Below are 11,499 nucleotides of genomic sequence, written 5' to 3' on the forward strand. Positions count from 1 at the left end.
CAAGGGCAAATGGGCCTTAGAGCAGGGAAAAAGCGAACAGCTCTCAACCTCTCCAAGAACCCTCCCAAAAAATAAAACACCGTCAAAATACATTGGGGGGGGGGGCGCCAGAACACCCAACACCCTCACGCACCCACACAGACACCCACAGCGACACCACCACCACCACCACCACCCCCCCGAAACGCCCCACAACAAAACGCCAGACGGGGGGACGGGGACGGGGACGACGGGACGGAGGAGATCGGAACGGGGGGGCGCCCCCCGAGCCCCCCCCCAAAAGCAAAAGCCTACAGCACCCGGTATTCCCAGGCGGTCTCCCATCCAAGTACTAACCGGGCCCGACCCTGCTTAGCTTCCGAGATCAGACGAGATCGGGCGTTCTCAGGGTGGTATGGCCGTAGGCACCCCTGGCCCCCACAGCACCCGTCTTCGGGGACACCCAACACCCTCACGCACCCACACAGACACCCACAGCGACACCACCACCACCACCACCACCCCCCCGAAACGCCCCACAACAAAACGCCAGACGGGGGGGCGCCCCCCGAGCCCCCCCCCAAAAGCAAAAGCCTACAGCACCCGGTATTCCCAGGCGGTCTCCCATCCAAGTACTAACCGGGCCCGACCCTGCTTAGCTTCCGAGATCAGACGAGATCGGGCGTTCTCAGGGTGGTATGGCCGTAGGCACCCCTGGCCCCCACAGCACCCGTCTTCGGGGACACCCAACACCCTCACGCACCCACACAGACACCCACAGCGACACCACCACCACCACCCCCCCGAAACGCCCCACAACAAAACGCCAGACGCGGACGGGGACGACGACGACGACGGAGGAGATCGGAACGGGGGGGCGCCCCCCCGAGCCCCCCCCCCAAAAGCAAAAGCCTACAGCACCCGGTATTCCCAGGCGGTCTCCCATCCAAGTACTAACCGGGCCCGACCCTGCTTAGCTTCCGAGATCAGACGAGATCGGGCGTTCTCAGGGTGGTATGGCCGTAGGCACCCCTGGCCCCCACAGCACCCGTCTTCGGGGACACCCAACACCCTCACGCACCCACACAGACACCCACAGCGACACCACCACCACCACCCCCCCGAAACGCCCCACAACAAAACGCCAGACGCGGACGGGGACGACGACGACGACGGAGGAGATCGGAACGGGGGGGCGCCCCCTGAGCCCCCCCCCAAAAGCAAAAGCCTACAGCACCCGGTATTCCCAGGCGGTCTCCCATCCAAGTACTAACCGGGCCCGACCCTGCTTAGCTTCCGAGATCAGACGAGATCGGGCGTTCTCAGGGTGGTATGGCCGTAGGCACCCCTGGCCCCCACAGCACCCGTCTTCGGGGACACCCAACACCCTCACGCACCCACACAGACACCCACAGCGACACCACCACCACCACCACCACCACCCCGAAACGCCCCACAACAAAACGCCAGACGGGAGGACGGGGGAGATCGGAACAGGGGGGCGCCCCCCGAGCCCCCCCCCAAAAGCAAAAGCCTACAGCACCCGGTATTCCCAGGCGGTCTCCCATCCAAGTACTAACCGGGCCCGACCCTGCTTAGCTTCCGAGATCAGACGAGATCGGGCGTTCTCAGGGTGGTATGGCCGTAGGCACCCCTGGCCCCCACAGCACCCGTCTTCGGGGACACCCAACACCCTCACGCACCCACACAGACACCCACAGCGACACCACCACCACCACCCCCCCGAAACGCCCCACAACAAAACGCCAGACGGGAGGACGGGGGAGATCGGAACGGGGGGGCGCCCCCCGAGCCCCCCCCCAAAAGCAAAAGCCTACAGCACCCGGTATTCCCAGGCGGTCTCCCATCCAAGTACTAACCGGGCCCGACCCTGCTTAGCTTCCGAGATCAGACGAGATCGGGCGTTCTCAGGGTGGTATGGCCGTAGGCACCCCTGGCCCCCACAGCACCCGTCTTCGGGGACACCCAACACCCTCACGCACCCACACAGACACCCACAGCGACACCACCACCACCACCACCACCCCCCCGAAACGCCCCACAACAAAACGCCAGACGGGAGGACGGGGGAGATCGGAACAGGGGGGCGCCCCCCGAGCCCCCCCCCAAAAGCAAAAGCCTACAGCACCCGGTATTCCCAGGCGGTCTCCCATCCAAGTACTAACCGGGCCCGACCCTGCTTAGCTTCCGAGATCAGACGAGATCGGGCGTTCTCAGGGTGGTATGGCCGTAGGCACCCCTGGCCCCCACAGCACCCGTCTTCGGGGACACCCAACACCCTCACGCACCCACACAGACACCCACAGCGACACCACCACCACCACCACCACCCCCCCGAAACGCCCCACAACAAAACGCCAGACGGGGGGGCGCCCCCCGAGCCCCCCCCCAAAAGCAAAAGCCTACAGCACCCGGTATTCCCAGGCGGTCTCCCATCCAAGTACTAACCGGGCCCGACCCTGCTTAGCTTCCGAGATCAGACGAGATCGGGCGTTCTCAGGGTGGTATGGCCGTAGGCACCCCTGGCCCCCACAGCACCCGTCTTCGGGGACACCCAACACCCTCACGCACCCACACAGACACCCACAGCGACACCACCACCACCCCCCCCGACACGCCCCACAACAAAACGCCAGACGCGGACGGGGACGACGACGACGACGGAGGAGATCGGAACGGGGGGGCGCCCCCTGAGCCCCCCCCCAAAAGCAAAAGCCTACAGCACCCGGTATTCCCAGGCGGTCTCCCATCCAAGTACTAACCGGGCCCGACCCTGCTTAGCTTCCGAGATCAGACGAGATCGGGCGTTCTCAGGGTGGTATGGCCGTAGGCACCCCTGGCCCCCACAGCACCCGTCTTCGGGGACACCCAACACCCTCACGCACCCACACAGACACCCACAGCGACACCACCACCACCACCACCACCCCCCCGAAACGCCCCACAACAAAACGCCAGACGGGAGGACGGGGGAGATCGGAACAGGGGGGCGCCCCCCGAGCCCCCCCCCCAAAAGCAAAAGCCTACAGCACCCGGTATTCCCAGGCGGTCTCCCATCCAAGTACTAACCGGGCCCAACCCTGCTTAGCTTCCGAGATCAGACGAGATCGGGCGTTCTCAGGGTGGTATGGCCGTAGGCACCCCTGGCCCCCACAGCACCCGTCTTCGGGGACACCCAACACCCTCACGCACCCACACAGACACCCACAGCGACACCACCACCACCACCCCCCCGAAACGCCCCACAACAAAACGCCAGACGGGGGGGCGCCCCCCGAGCCCCCCCCCAAAAGCAAAAGCCTACAGCACCCGGTATTCCCAGGCGGTCTCCCATCCAAGTACTAACCGGGCCCGACCCTGCTTAGCTTCCGAGATCAGACGAGATCGGGCGTTCTCAGGGTGGTATGGCCGTAGGCACCCCTGGCCCCCACAGCACCCGTCTTCGGGGACACCCAACACCCTCACGCACCCACACAGACACCCACAGCGACACCACCACCACCACCCCCCCGAAACGCCCCACAACAAAACGCCAGACGCGGACGGGGACGACGATGACGACGGAGGAGATCGGAACGGGGGGGCGCCCCCCGAGCCCCCCCCCAAAAGCAAAAGCCTACAGCACCCGGTATTCCCAGGCGGTCTCCCATCCAAGTACTAACCGGGCCCGACCCTGCTTAGCTTCCGAGATCAGACGAGATCGGGCGTTCTCAGGGTGGTATGGCCGTAGGCACCCCTGGCCCCCACAGCACCCGTCTTCGGGGACACCCAACACCCTCACGCACCCACACAGACACCCACAGCGACACCACCACCACCACCACCACCCCCCCGAAACGCCCCACAACAAAACGCCAGACGGGGGGGCGCCCCCCGAGCCCCCCCCAAAAGCAAAAGCCTACAGCACCCGGTATTCCCAGGCGGTCTCCCATCCAAGTACTAACCGGGCCCGACCCTGCTTAGCTTCCGAGATCAGACGAGATCGGGCGTTCTCAGGGTGGTATGGCCGTAGGCACCCCTGGCCCCCACAGCACCCGTCTTCGGGGACACCCAACACCCTCACGCACCCACACAGACACCCACAGCGACACCACCACCACCACCCCCCCGAAACGCCCCACAACAAAATGCCAGATGGGGGGGCCCCCCCGCCCCCCCCCCCAAAAGCAAAAGCCTACAGCACCCGGTATTCCCAGGCGGTCTCCCATCCAAGTACTAACCGGGCCCGACCCTGCTTAGCTTCCGAGATCAGACGAGATCGGGCGTTCTCAGGGTGGTATGGCCGTAGGCACCCCTGGCCCCCACAGCACCCGTCTTCGGGGACACCCAACACCCTCACGCACCCACACAGACACCCACAGCGACACCACCACCACCACCACCCCCCCTGACACGCCCCACAACAAAATGCCAGACGGGGACGGGGACGACGGGACGGAGGAGATCGGAACGGGGGGGGCGCCCCCCGAGCCCCCCCCCAAAAGCAAAAGCCTACAGCACCCGGTATTCCCAGGCGGTCTCCCATCCAAGTACTAACCGGGCCCGACCCTGCTTAGCTTCCGAGATCAGACGAGATCGGGCGTTCTCAGGGTGGTATGGCCGTAGGCACCCCTGGCCCCCACAGCACCCGTCTTCGGGGACACCCAACACCCTCACGCACCCACACAGACACCCACAGCGACACCACCACCACCACCCCCCCGAAACGCCCCACAACAAAATGCCAGACGGGGACGGGGACGACGGGACGGAGGAGATCGGAACGGGGGGGCGCCCCCCGAGCCCCCCCCCCAAACCAAAAGCCTACAGCACCCGGTATTCCCAGGCGGTCTCCCATCCAAGTACTAACCGGGCCCGACCCTGCTTAGCTTCCGAGATCAGACGAGATCGGGCGTTCTCAGGGTGGTATGGCCGTAGGCACCCCTGGCCCCCACAGCACCCGTCTTCGGGGACACCCAACACCCTCACGCACCCACACAGACACCCACAGCGACACCACCACCACCACCACCACCCCCCGAAACGCCCCACAACAAAATGCCAGACGGGGACGGGGACGACGGGACGGAGGAGATCGGAACGGGGGGGCGCCCCCCGAGCCCCCCCCCAAAAGCAAAAGCCTACAGCACCCGGTATTCCCAGGCGGTCTCCCATCCAAGTACTAACCGGGCCCGACCCTGCTTAGCTTCCGAGATCAGACGAGATCGGGCGTTCTCAGGGTGGTATGGCCGTAGGCACCCCTGGCCCCCACAGCACCCGTCTTCGGGGACACCCAACACCCTCACGCACCCACACAGACACCCACAGCGACACCACCACCACCACCACCCCGAAACGCCCCACAACAAAACGCCAGACGGGGGGGGCGCCCCCCGAGCCCCCCCCCAAAAGCAAAAGCCTACAGCACCCGGTATTCCCAGGCGGTCTCCCATCCAAGTACTAACCGGGCCCGACCCTGCTTAGCTTCCGAGATCAGACGAGATCGGGCGTTCTCAGGGTGGTATGGCCGTAGGCACCCCTGGCCCCCACAGCACCCGTCTTCGGGGACACCCAACACCCTCACGCACCCACACAGACACCCACAGCGACACCACCACCACCACCACCCCCCCTGAAACGCCCCACAACAAAACGCCAGACGGGGACGGGGACGACGGGACGGAGGAGATCGGAACGGGGGGCGCCCCCCGAGCCCCCCCCCAAAAGCAAAAGCCTACAGCACCCGGTATTCCCAGGCGGTCTCCCATCCAAGTACTAACCGGGCCCGACCCTGCTTAGCTTCCGAGATCAGACGAGATCGGGCGTTCTCAGGGTGGTATGGCCGTAGGCACCCCTGGCCCCCACAGCACCCGTCTTCGGGGACACCCAACACCCTCACGCACCCACACAGACACCCACAGCGACACCACCACCACCACCCCCCCGAAACGCCCCACAACAAAACGCCAGATGGGGGGGCGCCCCCCGAGCCCCCCCCCAAAAGCAAAAGCCTACAGCACCCGGTATTCCCAGGCGGTCTCCCATCCAAGTACTAACCGGGCCCGACCCTGCTTAGCTTCCGAGATCAGACGAGATCGGGCGTTCTCAGGGTGGTATGGCCGTAGGCACCCCTGGCCCCCACAGCACCCGTCTTCGGGGACACCCAACACCCTCACGCACCCACACAGACACCCACAGCGACACCACCACCACCACCCCCCCCCGAAACGCCCCACAACAAAACGCCAGACGGGACGGGGACGACGGGACGGAGGAGATCGGAACGGGGGGGCGCCCCCCGAGGCCCCCCCCCCCAAAAGCAAAAGCCTACAGCACCCGGTATTCCCAGGCGGTCTCCCATCCAAGTACTAACCGGGCCCGACCCTGCTTAGCTTCCGAGATCAGACGAGATCGGGCGTTCTCAGGGTGGTATGGCCGTAGGCACCCCTGGCCCCCACAGCACCCGTCTTCGGGGACACCCAACACCCTCACGCACCCACACAGACACCCACAGCGACACCACCACCACCACCACCCCCCCTGAAACGCCCCACAACAAAACGCCAGACGGGGACGGGGACGGGGACGACGGGACGGAGGAGATCGGAACGGGGGGGCGCCCCCCGAGCCCCCCCCCAAAAGCAAAAGCCTACAGCACCCGGTATTCCCAGGCGGTCTCCCATCCAAGTACTAACCGGGCCCGACCCTGCTTAGCTTCCGAGATCAGACGAGATCGGGCGTTCTCAGGGTGGTATGGCCGTAGGCACCCCTGGCCCCCACAGCACCCGTCTTCGGGGACACCCAACACCCTCACGCACCCACACAGACACCCACAGCGACACCACCACCACCACCACCCCGAAACGCCCCACAACAAAATGCCAGATGGGGGGGGCGCCCCCCGAGCCCCCCCCCAAAAGCAAAAGCCTACAGCACCCGGTATTCCCAGGCGGTCTCCCATCCAAGTACTAACCGGGCCCGACCCTGCTTAGCTTCCGAGATCAGACGAGATCGGGCGTTCTCAGGGTGGTATGGCCGTAGGCACCCCTGGCCCCCACAGCACCCGTCTTCGGGGACACCCAACACCCTCACGCACCCACACAGACACCCACAGCGACACCACCACCACCACCACCCCCCCTGAAACGCCCCACAACAAAACGCCAGACGGGGACGGGGACGGGGACGCCGGGACGGAGGAGATCGGAACGGGGGGGCGCCCCCCGAGGCCCCCCCCCCCCCAAAAGCAAAAGCCTACAGCACCCGGTATTCCCAGGCGGTCTCCCATCCAAGTACTAACCGGGCCCGACCCTGCTTAGCTTCCGAGATCAGACGAGATCGGGCGTTCTCAGGGTGGTATGGCCGTAGGCACCCCTGGCCCCCACAGCACCCGTCTTCGGGGACACCCAACACCCTCACGCACCCACACAGACACCCACAGCGACACCACCACCACCACCACCCCCCCCTGAAACGCCCCACAACAAAACGCCAGACGGGGGACGGGGACGACGGACGACGGAGGAGATCGGAACGGGGGGGCGCCCCCCGAGCCCCCCCCCCAAAAGCAAAAGCCTACAGCACCCGGTATTCCCAGGCGGTCTCCCATCCAAGTACTAACCGGGCCCGACCCTGCTTAGCTTCCGAGATCAGACGAGATCGGGCGTTCTCAGGGTGGTATGGCCGTAGGCACCCCTGGCCCCCACAGCACCCGTCTTCGGGGACACCCAACACCCTCACGCACCCACACAGACACCCACAGCGACACCACCACCACCACCACCCCCCCCCGAAACGCCCCACAACAAAACGCCAGACGGGAGGACGGGGGAGATCGGAACGGGGGGGCGCCCCCCGAGCCCCCCCCCAAAAGCAAAAGCCTACAGCACCCGGTATTCCCAGGCGGTCTCCCATCCAAGTACTAACCGGGCCCGACCCTGCTTAGCTTCCGAGATCAGACGAGATCGGGCGTTCTCAGGGTGGTATGGCCGTAGGCACCCCTGGCCCCCACAGCACCCGTCTTCGGGGACACCCAACACCCTCACGCACCCACACAGACACCCACAGCGACACCACCACCACCACCACCCCCCCCTGAAACGCCCCACAACAAAACGCCAGACGGGGACGGGGACGACGGGACGGAGGAGATCGGAACGGGGGGGCGCCCCCCGAGGCCCCCCCCCCCCCAAAAGCAAAAGCCTACAGCACCCGGTATTCCCAGGCGGTCTCCCATCCAAGTACTAACCGGGCCCGACCCTGCTTAGCTTCCGAGATCAGACGAGATCGGGCGTTCTCAGGGTGGTATGGCCGTAGGCACCCCTGGCCCCCACAGCACCCGTCTTCGGGGACACCCAACACCCTCACGCACCCACACAGACACCCACAGCGACACCACCACCACCACCACCACCCCCCCCGAAACGCCCCACAACAAAACGCCAGACGGGGACGGGGACGACGGGACGGAGGAGATCGGAACGGGGGGGCGCCCCCCGAGGCCCCCCCCCCCAAAAGCAAAAGCCTACAGCACCCGGTATTCCCAGGCGGTCTCCCATCCAAGTACTAACCGGGCCCGACCCTGCTTAGCTTCCGAGATCAGACGAGATCGGGCGTTCTCAGGGTGGTATGGCCGTAGGCACCCCTGGCCCCCACAGCACCCGTCTTCGGGGACACCCAACACCCTCACGCACCCACACAGACACCCACAGCGACACCACCACCACCACCCCCCCCCCGAAACGCCCCACAACAAAACGCCAGAGGGGGGGGCGCCCCCCGAGCCCCCCCCCAAAAGCAAAAGCCTACAGCACCCGGTATTCCCAGGCGGTCTCCCATCCAAGTACTAACCGGGCCCGACCCTGCTTAGCTTCCGAGATCAGACGAGATCGGGCGTTCTCAGGGTGGTATGGCCGTAGGCACCCCTGGCCCCCACAGCACCCGTCTTCGGGGACACCCAACACCCTCACGCACCCACACAGACACCCACAGCGACACCACCACCACCACCCCCCCGAAACGCCCCACAACAAAATGCCAGTGGGGGGGGCGCCCCCCGAGCCCCCCCCCAAAAGCAAAAGCCTACAGCACCCGGTATTCCCAGGCGGTCTCCCATCCAAGTACTAACCGGGCCCGACCCTGCTTAGCTTCCGAGATCAGACGAGATCGGGCGTTCTCAGGGTGGTATGGCCGTAGGCACCCCTGGCCCCCACAGCACCCGTCTTCGGGGACACCCAACACCCTCACGCACCCACACAGACACCCACAGCGACACCACCACCACCACCCCCCCCCGAAACGCCCCACAACAAAACGCCAGACGGGGGGGCGCCCCCCCCCCAAAAGCAAAAGCCTACAGCACCCGGTATTCCCAGGCGGTCTCCCATCCAAGTACTAACCGGGCCCGACCCTGCTTAGCTTCCGAGATCAGACGAGATCGGGCGTTCTCAGGGTGGTATGGCCGTAGGCACCCCTGGCCCCCACAGCACCCGTCTTCGGGGACACCCAACACCCTCACGCACCCACACAGACACCCACAGCGACACCACCACCACCACCCCCCCCGAAACGCCCCACAACAAAACGCCAGACGCGGACGGGGACGACGACGACGACGGAGGAGATCGGAACGGGGGGGCGCCCCCTGAGCCCCCCCCCAAAAGCAAAAGCCTACAGCACCCGGTATTCCCAGGCGGTCTCCCATCCAAGTACTAACCGGGCCCGACCCTGCTTAGCTTCCGAGATCAGACGAGATCGGGCGTTCTCAGGGTGGTATGGCCGTAGGCACCCCTGGCCCCCACAGCACCCGTCTTCGGGGACACCCAACACCCTCACGCACCCACACAGACACCCACAGCGACACCACCACCACCACCACCCCCCCCGAAACGCCCCACAACAAAACGCCAGACGGGGGGGCGCCCCCCGAGCCCCCCCCCAAAAGCAAAAGCCTACAGCACCCGGTATTCCCAGGCGGTCTCCCATCCAAGTACTAACCGGGCCCGACCCTGCTTAGCTTCCGAGATCAGACGAGATCGGGCGTTCTCAGGGTGGTATGGCCGTAGGCACCCCTGGCCCCCACAGCACCCGTCTTCGGGGACACCCAACACCCTCACGCACCCACACAGACACCCACAGCGACACCACCACCACCACCCCCCCGAAACGCCCCACAACAAAATGCCAGATGGGGGGGCGCCCCCCGAGCCCCCCCCCAAAAGCAAAAGCCTACAGCACCCGGTATTCCCAGGCGGTCTCCCATCCAAGTACTAACCGGGCCCGACCCTGCTTAGCTTCCGAGATCAGACGAGATCGGGCGTTCTCAGGGTGGTATGGCCGTAGGCACCCCTGGCCCCCACAGCACCCGTCTTCGGGGACACCCAACACCCTCACGCACCCACACAGACACCCACAGCGACACCACCACCACCACCCCCCCGAAACGCCCCACAACAAAACGCCAGACGGGAGGGACGGGGGAGATCGGAACGGGGGGGCGCCCCCCGGGCCCCCCCCCAAAAGCAAAAGCCTACAGCACCCGGTATTCCCAGGCGGTCTCCCATCCAAGTACTAACCGGGCCCGACCCTGCTTAGCTTCCGAGATCAGACGAGATCGGGCGTTCTCAGGGTGGTATGGCCGTAGGCACCCCTGGCCCCCACAGCACCCGTCTTCGGGGACACCCAACACCCTCACGCACCCACACAGACACCCACAGCGACACCACCACCACCACCACCCCGAAACGCCCCACAACAAAACGCCAGACGGGGGGGCGCCCCCCGAGCCCCCCCCCCAAAGCAAAAGCCTACAGCACCCGGTATTCCCAGGCGGTCTCCCATCCAAGTACTAACCGGGCCCGACCCTGCTTAGCTTCCGAGATCAGACGAGATCGGGCGTTCTCAGGGTGGTATGGCCGTAGGCACCCCTGGCCCCCACAGCACCCGTCTTCGGGGACACCCAACACCCTCACGCACCCACACAGACACCCACAGAGACACCACCCCCCCTCCCCCCTGAAACGCCCCACAACAAAACGCCAGACGGGGACGGGGACGACGGGACGGAGGAGATCGGAACGGGGGGGCGCCCCCCGAGCCCCCCCCCCAAAAGCAAAAGCCTACAGCACCCGGTATTCCCAGGCGGTCTCCCATCCAAGTACTAACCGGGCCCGACCCTGCTTAGCTTCCGAGATCAGACGAGATCGGGCGTTCTCAGGGTGGTATGGCCGTAGGCACCCCTGGCCCCCACAGCACCCGTCTTCGGGGACACCCAACACCCTCACGCACCCACACAGACACCCACAGCGACACCACCACCACCCCCCCTGAAACGCCCCACAACAAATGCCAGATGGGGGGGCGCCCCCCGAGCCCCCCCCCAAAAGCAAAAGCCTACAGCACCCGGTATTCCCAGGCGGTCTCCCATCCAAGTACTAACCGGGCCCGACCCTGCTTAGCTTCCGAGATCAGACGAGATCGGGCGTTCTCAGGGTGGTATGGCCGTAGGCACCCCTGGCCCCC

General features: G+C 65.8%; 38 non-coding genes across 38 annotated transcripts; all 38 read right to left on the reverse strand.

Annotated features, from left to right (window-relative positions):
- Positions 1-287: 287 nt before the first annotated feature.
- Positions 288-406, reverse strand: LOC142603080 (5S ribosomal RNA). Its single transcript, XR_012836955.1, has one exon. It is a non-coding gene; the product is annotated as a 5S ribosomal RNA (ribosomal RNA).
- A 164-nt stretch (positions 407-570) lies between these two features.
- On the reverse strand, positions 571-689 carry LOC142603091 (5S ribosomal RNA). Its single transcript, XR_012836966.1, has one exon. It is a non-coding gene; the product is annotated as a 5S ribosomal RNA (ribosomal RNA).
- Positions 690-888: 199 nt separating this feature from the next.
- LOC142603102 (5S ribosomal RNA) lies at positions 889-1,007 on the reverse strand. The gene has a single exon (XR_012836977.1). It is a non-coding gene; the product is annotated as a 5S ribosomal RNA (ribosomal RNA).
- Positions 1,008-1,204: 197 nt separating this feature from the next.
- LOC142603113 (5S ribosomal RNA) lies at positions 1,205-1,323 on the reverse strand. The gene has a single exon (XR_012836988.1). It is a non-coding gene; the product is annotated as a 5S ribosomal RNA (ribosomal RNA).
- Positions 1,324-1,510: 187 nt separating this feature from the next.
- LOC142603021 (5S ribosomal RNA) lies at positions 1,511-1,629 on the reverse strand. Its single transcript, XR_012836893.1, has one exon. It is a non-coding gene; the product is annotated as a 5S ribosomal RNA (ribosomal RNA).
- A 181-nt stretch (positions 1,630-1,810) lies between these two features.
- Positions 1,811-1,929, reverse strand: LOC142603032 (5S ribosomal RNA). The gene has a single exon (XR_012836904.1). It is a non-coding gene; the product is annotated as a 5S ribosomal RNA (ribosomal RNA).
- Positions 1,930-2,116: 187 nt separating this feature from the next.
- LOC142603044 (5S ribosomal RNA) lies at positions 2,117-2,235 on the reverse strand. The gene has a single exon (XR_012836916.1). It is a non-coding gene; the product is annotated as a 5S ribosomal RNA (ribosomal RNA).
- A 164-nt stretch (positions 2,236-2,399) lies between these two features.
- Positions 2,400-2,518, reverse strand: LOC142603055 (5S ribosomal RNA). The gene has a single exon (XR_012836928.1). It is a non-coding gene; the product is annotated as a 5S ribosomal RNA (ribosomal RNA).
- Positions 2,519-2,713: 195 nt separating this feature from the next.
- On the reverse strand, positions 2,714-2,832 carry LOC142603066 (5S ribosomal RNA). Its single transcript, XR_012836940.1, has one exon. It is a non-coding gene; the product is annotated as a 5S ribosomal RNA (ribosomal RNA).
- Positions 2,833-3,020: 188 nt separating this feature from the next.
- Positions 3,021-3,139, reverse strand: LOC142603015 (5S ribosomal RNA). The gene has a single exon (XR_012836886.1). It is a non-coding gene; the product is annotated as a 5S ribosomal RNA (ribosomal RNA).
- A 158-nt stretch (positions 3,140-3,297) lies between these two features.
- LOC142603075 (5S ribosomal RNA) lies at positions 3,298-3,416 on the reverse strand. The gene has a single exon (XR_012836950.1). It is a non-coding gene; the product is annotated as a 5S ribosomal RNA (ribosomal RNA).
- Positions 3,417-3,613: 197 nt separating this feature from the next.
- LOC142603076 (5S ribosomal RNA) lies at positions 3,614-3,732 on the reverse strand. The gene has a single exon (XR_012836951.1). It is a non-coding gene; the product is annotated as a 5S ribosomal RNA (ribosomal RNA).
- A 163-nt stretch (positions 3,733-3,895) lies between these two features.
- On the reverse strand, positions 3,896-4,014 carry LOC142603077 (5S ribosomal RNA). The gene has a single exon (XR_012836952.1). It is a non-coding gene; the product is annotated as a 5S ribosomal RNA (ribosomal RNA).
- Positions 4,015-4,171: 157 nt separating this feature from the next.
- LOC142603078 (5S ribosomal RNA) lies at positions 4,172-4,290 on the reverse strand. The gene has a single exon (XR_012836953.1). It is a non-coding gene; the product is annotated as a 5S ribosomal RNA (ribosomal RNA).
- A 198-nt stretch (positions 4,291-4,488) lies between these two features.
- Positions 4,489-4,607, reverse strand: LOC142603079 (5S ribosomal RNA). Its single transcript, XR_012836954.1, has one exon. It is a non-coding gene; the product is annotated as a 5S ribosomal RNA (ribosomal RNA).
- Positions 4,608-4,800: 193 nt separating this feature from the next.
- LOC142603081 (5S ribosomal RNA) lies at positions 4,801-4,919 on the reverse strand. The gene has a single exon (XR_012836956.1). It is a non-coding gene; the product is annotated as a 5S ribosomal RNA (ribosomal RNA).
- Positions 4,920-5,117: 198 nt separating this feature from the next.
- On the reverse strand, positions 5,118-5,236 carry LOC142603082 (5S ribosomal RNA). Its single transcript, XR_012836957.1, has one exon. It is a non-coding gene; the product is annotated as a 5S ribosomal RNA (ribosomal RNA).
- Positions 5,237-5,395: 159 nt separating this feature from the next.
- Positions 5,396-5,514, reverse strand: LOC142603083 (5S ribosomal RNA). Its single transcript, XR_012836958.1, has one exon. It is a non-coding gene; the product is annotated as a 5S ribosomal RNA (ribosomal RNA).
- Positions 5,515-5,710: 196 nt separating this feature from the next.
- LOC142603084 (5S ribosomal RNA) lies at positions 5,711-5,829 on the reverse strand. Its single transcript, XR_012836959.1, has one exon. It is a non-coding gene; the product is annotated as a 5S ribosomal RNA (ribosomal RNA).
- A 158-nt stretch (positions 5,830-5,987) lies between these two features.
- On the reverse strand, positions 5,988-6,106 carry LOC142603085 (5S ribosomal RNA). Its single transcript, XR_012836960.1, has one exon. It is a non-coding gene; the product is annotated as a 5S ribosomal RNA (ribosomal RNA).
- Positions 6,107-6,303: 197 nt separating this feature from the next.
- On the reverse strand, positions 6,304-6,422 carry LOC142603086 (5S ribosomal RNA). The gene has a single exon (XR_012836961.1). It is a non-coding gene; the product is annotated as a 5S ribosomal RNA (ribosomal RNA).
- A 203-nt stretch (positions 6,423-6,625) lies between these two features.
- Positions 6,626-6,744, reverse strand: LOC142603087 (5S ribosomal RNA). Its single transcript, XR_012836962.1, has one exon. It is a non-coding gene; the product is annotated as a 5S ribosomal RNA (ribosomal RNA).
- A 159-nt stretch (positions 6,745-6,903) lies between these two features.
- On the reverse strand, positions 6,904-7,022 carry LOC142603088 (5S ribosomal RNA). The gene has a single exon (XR_012836963.1). It is a non-coding gene; the product is annotated as a 5S ribosomal RNA (ribosomal RNA).
- A 208-nt stretch (positions 7,023-7,230) lies between these two features.
- LOC142603089 (5S ribosomal RNA) lies at positions 7,231-7,349 on the reverse strand. Its single transcript, XR_012836964.1, has one exon. It is a non-coding gene; the product is annotated as a 5S ribosomal RNA (ribosomal RNA).
- Positions 7,350-7,551: 202 nt separating this feature from the next.
- On the reverse strand, positions 7,552-7,670 carry LOC142603090 (5S ribosomal RNA). The gene has a single exon (XR_012836965.1). It is a non-coding gene; the product is annotated as a 5S ribosomal RNA (ribosomal RNA).
- A 186-nt stretch (positions 7,671-7,856) lies between these two features.
- Positions 7,857-7,975, reverse strand: LOC142603092 (5S ribosomal RNA). The gene has a single exon (XR_012836967.1). It is a non-coding gene; the product is annotated as a 5S ribosomal RNA (ribosomal RNA).
- A 203-nt stretch (positions 7,976-8,178) lies between these two features.
- Positions 8,179-8,297, reverse strand: LOC142603093 (5S ribosomal RNA). Its single transcript, XR_012836968.1, has one exon. It is a non-coding gene; the product is annotated as a 5S ribosomal RNA (ribosomal RNA).
- Positions 8,298-8,500: 203 nt separating this feature from the next.
- On the reverse strand, positions 8,501-8,619 carry LOC142603094 (5S ribosomal RNA). Its single transcript, XR_012836969.1, has one exon. It is a non-coding gene; the product is annotated as a 5S ribosomal RNA (ribosomal RNA).
- Positions 8,620-8,780: 161 nt separating this feature from the next.
- Positions 8,781-8,899, reverse strand: LOC142603095 (5S ribosomal RNA). Its single transcript, XR_012836970.1, has one exon. It is a non-coding gene; the product is annotated as a 5S ribosomal RNA (ribosomal RNA).
- A 158-nt stretch (positions 8,900-9,057) lies between these two features.
- LOC142603096 (5S ribosomal RNA) lies at positions 9,058-9,176 on the reverse strand. Its single transcript, XR_012836971.1, has one exon. It is a non-coding gene; the product is annotated as a 5S ribosomal RNA (ribosomal RNA).
- Positions 9,177-9,328: 152 nt separating this feature from the next.
- Positions 9,329-9,447, reverse strand: LOC142603097 (5S ribosomal RNA). Its single transcript, XR_012836972.1, has one exon. It is a non-coding gene; the product is annotated as a 5S ribosomal RNA (ribosomal RNA).
- A 198-nt stretch (positions 9,448-9,645) lies between these two features.
- Positions 9,646-9,764, reverse strand: LOC142603098 (5S ribosomal RNA). Its single transcript, XR_012836973.1, has one exon. It is a non-coding gene; the product is annotated as a 5S ribosomal RNA (ribosomal RNA).
- A 162-nt stretch (positions 9,765-9,926) lies between these two features.
- LOC142603099 (5S ribosomal RNA) lies at positions 9,927-10,045 on the reverse strand. The gene has a single exon (XR_012836974.1). It is a non-coding gene; the product is annotated as a 5S ribosomal RNA (ribosomal RNA).
- A 158-nt stretch (positions 10,046-10,203) lies between these two features.
- Positions 10,204-10,322, reverse strand: LOC142603100 (5S ribosomal RNA). The gene has a single exon (XR_012836975.1). It is a non-coding gene; the product is annotated as a 5S ribosomal RNA (ribosomal RNA).
- Positions 10,323-10,504: 182 nt separating this feature from the next.
- On the reverse strand, positions 10,505-10,623 carry LOC142603101 (5S ribosomal RNA). The gene has a single exon (XR_012836976.1). It is a non-coding gene; the product is annotated as a 5S ribosomal RNA (ribosomal RNA).
- Positions 10,624-10,781: 158 nt separating this feature from the next.
- On the reverse strand, positions 10,782-10,900 carry LOC142603103 (5S ribosomal RNA). The gene has a single exon (XR_012836978.1). It is a non-coding gene; the product is annotated as a 5S ribosomal RNA (ribosomal RNA).
- A 193-nt stretch (positions 10,901-11,093) lies between these two features.
- Positions 11,094-11,212, reverse strand: LOC142603104 (5S ribosomal RNA). Its single transcript, XR_012836979.1, has one exon. It is a non-coding gene; the product is annotated as a 5S ribosomal RNA (ribosomal RNA).
- A 155-nt stretch (positions 11,213-11,367) lies between these two features.
- Positions 11,368-11,486, reverse strand: LOC142603105 (5S ribosomal RNA). The gene has a single exon (XR_012836980.1). It is a non-coding gene; the product is annotated as a 5S ribosomal RNA (ribosomal RNA).
- Between the last annotated feature and the right edge of the window lie 13 nt (positions 11,487-11,499).

Source organism: Balearica regulorum, chromosome 9 (genome assembly GCF_011004875.1).
Source record: "Balearica regulorum gibbericeps isolate bBalReg1 chromosome 9, bBalReg1.pri, whole genome shotgun sequence".
Lineage (NCBI taxonomy): Eukaryota > Metazoa > Chordata > Aves > Gruiformes > Gruidae > Balearica > Balearica regulorum.